Below are 8,634 nucleotides of genomic sequence, written 5' to 3' on the forward strand. Positions count from 1 at the left end.
TGAATGAGTTAATGAATAAACAAGACCCATTGATCTGTTGCCTACAAGAAACACACTTCACCTATAAAGACAAATATGTACTGAAAATAAAGAAATAAGAAAAGATATTCTATGTGCCAATGGAAACCAAAAAAGAGCAGGAATCACTATACATACATCAGATAAAATAGATTTCAACACAAAAACTATAAGAAGACACAAAGAAAGTCACTACATAATGTTAATGGGATCAATTCAGCAAGAGGATATAACAATTTAAATATATATGCACCCAACACTGGAGTAGCCAGATACCTAAAGCAAATATTATTAGAGCTAAAGAGAGAGGATAGTTGGCTTGGTGTGACTGGCAAGATGTTCGAATTGGAACCAAGCTGCAGCTCTGGTCTGCAGCTCCCAGAGAGATCAATGCAGAAGGTGGATAATTTTTGCATTTCCAACTGAGGTAGCCAGCTTCTCTCACTGGGACTGCTTAGATAGTGAGTGCAGCCCCCAAAGGGGGGACCAAAGCAGGGTGGTATGACACCTCACCCAGGAAGCACAAGGGGTCAGGGAGCTCCCTCCCCTAGCCAAGGGAAGCCATAAGGGACTGTGCCATAAGGAACAGTGTGCTCCAGCCCAGATACTATGCTTTTCCCATGGTCTTCACAATCTGCAGACCAGGAGATTCCCTTGGGTGCCTACACCACCAGGATCCTAGGTTTGAAGCACAAAACGGGCAGATGTTTGGGCAGACACTGAGCTAGCTGCAGTTTTTTTTTTTTTTTTATACCCCAGTGGCACCTGGAACACCAGCGAGACAGAGCCATTCACTCCCTGGAAATGGAGCAGAAGCCAGGGAGCCAAGTGTGCTTGCTCAGTGGAACCCACCCCTACAGAACCCAGTAAGCTAAGATCCGCTGGCTTGCAATTCTCACTGCCAGCAGAGTAGTCTGAAGTCAACCTGGGATGCTTGAGCTTGGTGTGGGGAAGGATGTCTGCCATTACTGAGGCCTGAGTAGACGGTTTTCCCCTCACAGTGTAAACAAAGCTGCCAGGAAGTTCAAACTGGACAAAGACCACTGCAGCTTGGCAAAGCTGCTGTAGCCAGACTACCTCTCTAGATTCCTTCTCTCTTGGCAAGGCATCTCTGAAAGAAAGGCAGCAGCCCCAGTCAAAGGCTTGTAGCTAAAACTCCATTTCTCTGGGACAGAGCACCTCGGGGAAGGGGTGGCAGTGGGTGCAGCTTCAGCAGACTCAAGCATTCCTGGCTGTCAGCTCTAAAGAGAGCAGTGGATCTCCCAACACAGCGCTCGAGCGCTGCTAAGGGACAAGCGACCTCTTCAAGTGGGTCCCTGACCCCCGTGCCTCCTGACTGGGAGACACCTCCCAGCAGGGGTCAACAGACAACTCATACAGGAGAGCTCCGACTGTAATCTGGTGAGTGCCCCTCTGGGACGAAGCTTCCAGAGGAAGGAACAGGCGGCAATCTTTGCTGTTCTGTAGCCTCTGCTGGTGATACCCACACAAAGAGGGTCTTGAGTGACCCTCTAGCAAACTCCAGCAGACCTGCAGCAGAGGGGCCTGGCTGTTAGAAGGAAAACAGACAAACAGAAAGGAATAGCATCAACATTAACAAAAAGGATATCCACACAGAAACTCCATCTGAAGGTCATCAACATCAAAGACCAAAGGTAGATAAATCCACAAAGATGAGGATAAACCAGTGCAAATAGGCTGAAAATTCCAAAAACCAGAATGCCTCTTCTCCTCCAAAGGGTCACAACTTCTCGCCAGCAAGAGAATAAAACTGGATGGAGAATGAGTTTGACAATTTGGCAGAAGTAGGTTTCAGAAGGTGGGTAACAACAAATTCTTCTGAGCCAAAGGAGCATGTTCTAACCAATGCAAGGAAGCTAAGAACCTTGAAAAACAGGTCAGAAAAAAAGGTTAGAAGACTTTCTAACTGGAATAACCAATTTAGAGAAGAATATAAATGACCTGATGGAGCTAAAAAACACAGCAGAAGAACTTAGTGAAGCATACACAAGTATCAATAGCCAAATCTATCAAGCAGAAGAAAGGATATCAGAGATTGAAGATCAATTTAATGAAATAAAGTGTGAAGAAAAGATTAGAGAATAAAGAAAAGGATTGAACAAAGCCTCCAAGAAATATGGGACTATATGAAAAGACCAAACCTACGTTTGATTGGGGTACCTGAAAGTGGCAGGAGAGTAGAACCAAGTTGGAAAACACTCTTCAGCATATTATCCAGGAGAACTTCCCCAACCTAGCAATACAGGACAGCATTCAAATTCAGGAAATACAGAAAACACCACAAAGATACTCCTCGAGAAGAGCAACCCCAAGACACATAATCATCAGATTCACCAAGGTTGAAATGAAGGAATAAATGTTGAGGGCAGCCAGAGAGAAAGGTTGGGTTACCCACAAAGGGAAGCCCATTAGACTAACAGCAGATCTCTCTGCAAAAACCCTAGAAGCCAGAAGAGAGTGGGGGCCAATAGTCAACATTCTTAAACAAAAGAATTTCAACCCAAAATTTCATATCCAGCCAATCTGTGCTTCATAAGCAAAAGAGAAATAAAACCCTTTACAGACTAGTAAATACTGAGAGATTTTGTCACCACCCGGCCTTTCTTACAAAAGCTCCTGAAGGGAGCACTAAATATGGAAAGGAAAAACCAGTACCAGCCTCTGCAAAAACATACCAAATTGTAAAAACCATCAACACTGTGAAGAAACTGCATCAAGTAATGGACAAAATAACCATCTAGCATCATAATGACAGGAACAAACTCACAAGTAACAGTATTAACCTTAAACGTAAATGGGCTAAATGCCCCAAATAAAAGAAACATATTGGCAAATTGGATAAAGAGTAAAGACCCATTGGTATGCTGTATTCAGGAGACACATCTCATGGGCAAAGACACACACAGGTTCAAAATAAAGGGATGAAGGAATATTTACCAAGCAAATGGAAAGAAGAAAAAAAAAAAAAAAAAAGCAGGGGTTGCAATCTAACTCTATGCCTGGACGTGGAAATCTGGACGTGGAAATAACTTCTATGTGAGCACACTCCTTCACTAGTTCAGGCTTTGGCAATCAATGCAACTACTTAATATTAAAAGAAAAAATGATTGTCAATATCTTTATTGACAGTAATAGTTATATTTTTAAATTTTTCATGCTTTAATTGTAAATTGAAAATTATAGTTTTTTAATTGAGTGCTCATAATGTACCAGGAAGTTTACAGGCACTTCCTATGATGTGCTTTTTTTATCATTGTTTTATCATATGGAGAAACTGAGGCTAAGAGAAGTTAAATAACTTGCCTACTTAATCCAACTACCAAACAGCAAAAGTATGTTTCAGACACAGACTTGTGAGTCCAAAGCTTATGCTAACTTTATTACATGATATATCCTCTCAGACAGGATGGTTAACAGTCTACTGGTATAAGTTACAAGGTAGTGAAAGGTAGATGGAGTGGTGGATTGGCTAGGAGGTAAAGAGGTAACATAGGTAAAAAAAAATTGTTTGAGATAGCAGACTCTGTGCAGACTTGAGTTAAATCAACTTTAAGTTCTGTTCTGCTATTTACTACCTCTGTAATAGTAAAATAATTATTTAATCTTTCCACGTCTCATTTTTTGAATCTATTAAAAGGGGATTATGATGAATAGCTTACAGAATTGCTATGAGATGTGCAAAGACAAATATAGGTTCAAAATAAAGGGATAGAGGGCAAATGGAAAGCAAAAATATAATAAGAAAATTTTTTTAAAAAGCAGGGGCTGCAATCCTGGTCTCTGATAAAACAGGCTTTAAACCAACAAAGATGAGAAAAAACAAAGAAGGGCATTACATAATGGTAAAGGGATCAACTCAACAAGAAGAACTAAATATCCTAAATATGTATGCACTTAACAGAGGAGCATCCAGATTCATAAAGCAAGTTCTTAGAAACCTACAATGAGACTACTCCCATACAATAATAGTGGGAGACTTTAACACCCCACTGTCAATATTAGACAGATCAATGAGACAGAAAATTAATAAGGATATTTAGGACTTGAACTCAACACTGGACCAAGAGGACCTAATAGACATCTACAGACATCTACAGAACTCTCCACCCCAAATCAACAGAATATACATTTTTCTCAGCACCACATCACACTTACTCTAAAATTGATCACATATTTGGAAGTAAAACACTCCTCAGCAAATGCAAAAGAATGGAAATCATAACAGTCTCTCAGACCACAGTAAAATCAAATTAGAACTAAGAATTAAGAAACTCACTGAAAACCACACAACTACATGGAAACTGAGCAAACTGCTCCAGAATGACTACTGGGTAAATAACAAAATTAAGGCAGAAATAAATAAGTTATTTCAAACCAATGAGCACAAGACACAATGTACCAGAATCTCTGAGATACCACTAAAGCAATGTTTAGAGTGAAATTTATAGCACTAAATGCCCATAGGAGAAAGGGGGAAATATCTAAAATTGACACCCTAACATCACAATAAAAATAACTAGAGAAGTAAGAGCAAACAAATTCAAAAGCTAACAGAAGACAAGCAAAAACTAACATCAGAGCAGAGCTAAAGGAGATAGAGACACAAAAAAGTCTTTATAAAATCAATGAACCCAGGAGCTGGTTTTTTGAAAAGATCAACAAAATAGATAAACTGGTAGTCAGACTAATGAAGAAGAAAAGAGAGAAGAATCAAATAGAGTAAAAAATGATAAAAGTTAATATCACCACTGATCCCAGAGAAATACAAACTACCATCAGAGAATACTATAAACACCTCTGTGCAAATAAATTAGAAAATCCAGGAGAAATGGATAAATTCCTGGACACATACACCCTCTCAAGACTAAACCAGGAAGAAGTTAAATCCCTGAATAGACCAATAACAAGTTCTGAAAGTGAGGCAGTAATTAATAGCCTACCAACCAAAAAACGAAGCCCAGGACCAGATGGATTCACAGTCGAATTCTATCAGAGGTACAAAGAGGAACTGCTACCATTCCTTCTGAAACTATCCCAAACAATAGAAAAAGAGGGACACCTCCCTAACTCATTTCATAAGGCCAGCATCATCGTCCTGATACCAAATCCTGGCATAGACACACACAAAAAAGAAAGTTTCAGGCCAATATCCCTGATTGGGATGAACATTGATGTGAAAATCCCCAATAAAATACTGGCAAACAGAATCCAGCAGCACATCAAAAAGGTTATCCACCATGATCAAGATGTCTTCATCCCTGGCATGCAAGGCTGGTTTAACATATGCAAATCAATAAACATAATCCATCACATAAACAGAACCAATGACAAAAACCCATGATTATTTCAATAGAGTCAGAAAAGGCCTTAAATAAAATCCAACACCCCTTAATGATAAAAACTCTCAATACTAGATATTGATGGAATGTATCTCAAAACAATAAGAGTTATTTATGAAAATCCCACAGCCAATATCATACTGAATGGGCAAAAGCTGAAAGCATTCCCTTTGAGAACCAGCATAAGACAAGGGTGCCCTCTCTCACCACTCCTATTCAACACAGTGTTGGAAGTTCCAGCTAGGGCAATCAGGCAAGAGAAATAAAGGACATTCGAATAGGAAGAGAGGAAATCAAATTGTCTCTGTTTGCAGATAACATGATTGCATAGAATACCCCATCATCTCAGCCCCAAATCTTTTTAAGCTGATTAGCAACTTCAGCAATGTCTCAGGATACAAAATCAATGTGCAAAAATCACAAGCATTCCTAATAGAGAGCCAAATCACAAGTGAACTCTCATTCACAATTGCTATGAAGAGATTAAAATACCTAAGAATACAGCTAACAAGGGATGTGCAGGACTTCTTCAAGGTGAACTACAAATCACTGCTCAAGGAAATAGGAGAGAACACAAACAAATGGAAAAACATTCTATGCTCATGGATAGGAAGAATCAATATCGTGAAAATGGCCATACTGCCCAAAGTAATTTATAGATTCAATGCTATCCTCATCAAACTCTGATTGACTTTCTTCACAGAATTAGAAAAAACTACTTTAAATTTCATATGGAACTAAAAAAGAGACCATATAGCCAAGACAATCCTAAGCAAAAAGAACACAGCTGGAGTCATCATGCTGACTTCAAATTATACTACGAGGATACAGTAACCAATACAGCATGGTACTGGTACCAAAACAGATATATAGACCCATGGAACAGAACAGAGGCCTCAGAAGTAATGCCACACTTCTACAACAATCTGATCTTTGACAAACCTGACAAAAACAAGCAATGGGGAAAGGATTCCCTATTTAATAAATGGTGTTGTGAAAACTGGCTAGTCATATGCAGAAAACTGAAACCAGACCCTTTCCTTACACTTTATACGAAAATTAATGCAAGATAGATTAAAGGCTTAAACATAAGATTTAAAACCATAAAAACCCTAGAGGAAAACCTAGGTCAGTATCATTCAGGACATAGGCATGGGCAAAGACTTCGTGACTAACACACGAAAGGTAATCACAACAAAAGCCAAAATTAAAGGTAAAGAACTTCTGCACAGCAAAAAACTATCAGAATGGATAGGCAACCAACAGAATTGGAGAAATTTTTGCAATCTATCCATCTGACAAAGGGCTAATATCCAGAATCTACAAGGAGCTAAAACAAATTTACAAGAAAAAAACAACCTCATCCAAAAGTGGGCGAAGGATATGAACATACACCTCTCCAAAGACATTTACATGGCTAACAAACATATGAAAAAAACCTCAACTTCTCCGAGAAAACACCAAACGGTGGATGACGCCAGCGCAGTCGGGGGCCCCGGAGGCCCTCATGGCCCTGGGATGGGGAACCGCGGTGGCTTCCGCGGAGGTTTTGGCAGTGGCATCCGGGCCGTGGCTGGGGTCGCGGCCATGGACGGGACCCGGGTGGAGGCTGCGGAGCTCGCACAGGCAAGGCCAAGGATAAGGAGTGGATGCCGGTCACCAAGCTGGGCCGCTTGGTCAAGGACATGAAGATCAAGTCCCTGGAGGAGATCTACCTATTCTCCCTGCCCATTAAGGAATCTGAGATCATTGACTTTTTCTTGGGGGCCTCTCTCAAAGAGGTGGTTTTGAAGATCATACTGGTGCAGAAGCAGACCCATGCGGGCCAGCCCTCCAGGTTCAAGGCGTTTGTTGCTATTAGGGACTACAATGGCCACGTCGGCCTGGATGTTAAGTGCTCCAAGGAGGTGGTCACCGCCATCCATGGGGCCATCATCCTGGCCAAACTCTCCATTGTCCCCGTGTGCAGAGGCTACTGGGGGAACAAAATTGGCAAGCCCCACATCGTCCCTTGCAAGGTGACAGGCCGCTGTGGCTCTGTGCTGGTGCGCCTCATCCCTGCACCCACGGTCACTGGCATAGTCTCAGCGCCTGTGCCCAAAAAGCTGCTCATGATGGCTGGTATCGATGACCCCTACACCTCAGCCCGGGGCTGCACTGCCACCCTGGGCAACTTCGCCAAGGCCACCTTTGATGCCTTCTCTAAGACCTACAGCTACCTGACCCCTGACCTCTGGAAGGAGATTGTATTTACCAAGTCTCCCTATCACAAATTAACTGACCACCTTGTCAGGACCCACACCAGAGTCTCCGTGCAGTGGACCCAGGTTCCAGCTGTGGCTACAACATAGGGTTTTTATACAAGAAAAATAAAGTGAATTAAGCCTGGGGGGAAAAAAAAAGAAAGAAAAAATCCTCACTGGTCATTAGAGAAATGCAAATCAAAACCATGAGGTACCATCTCATGCCAGTTAGAATGGTGATCACTAAAAAGTCAGGAAACCACAGATGCTGGAGAGGATGTGGAGAAATAGGAACACTTTTACACTGTTGGTGGGAGTGTAAATTAGTTCAACTACTGTGGAAGACAGTGTGGTGATTCCTCAAGGAACTAGAACTAGAAATATCATTTGACTCAGCAATCCCATTACTGGGTATATACGCAAAGGATTATAAATCATTCTACTATAAATAGCCATGCACAAGTATGTTTATTGCAGTACTGTTCACATTAGTAAAGACTTGGAACCAACCCAAATGCATATCAATTATAGACTGGATAAAGAAAATGTGGCACATATACACCATGTAATACTATGCACCCATGAAAAAGGATGAGTTCATGTCCTTTGCAGGGACATGGATGAGGCTGGAAACCATCATTCTCAGCAAACTAACATAGGAGCAGAAAGCCAAACACTGCATGTTCTCACTCATTGGTTGGAGTTGAACAATGAGTACACAGAGACAAAGGGAGGCGAACATCACACACTGGGGCCTATTGAGGGCTGAGGGGCTAGGGGAGAGAGAGCATTAGGAGAAATACCTAATGTAGATGATGGTTTGATGAGTGCAGCCAACCACCATGGTACATATATACCTATGTAACAAACCTGCACGTTCTGCACATGCATCCCAGAACTTAAAATATAATAATAATAATAATAATAAATGAGAGCGAGATCAGCCCAAATACAAAAATAACTGGCAACTTCAAAATCCCACTTTCAGCACTGGACAAATCTTCCACGCAGAA

The 8,634-nt window shown here is 41.2% G+C and overlaps 1 pseudogene; it reads left to right on the forward strand.

Annotated features, from left to right (window-relative positions):
- Positions 1-6,872: 6,872 nt before the first annotated feature.
- LOC105512551 lies at positions 6,873-7,729 on the forward strand (annotated as a pseudogene).
- The last annotated feature ends 905 nt before the right edge of the window (positions 7,730-8,634 follow it).

This window comes from Colobus angolensis, unplaced genomic scaffold (assembly GCF_000951035.1).
Source record: "Colobus angolensis palliatus isolate OR3802 unplaced genomic scaffold, Cang.pa_1.0 Scaffold104, whole genome shotgun sequence".
NCBI lineage: Eukaryota > Metazoa > Chordata > Mammalia > Primates > Cercopithecidae > Colobus > Colobus angolensis.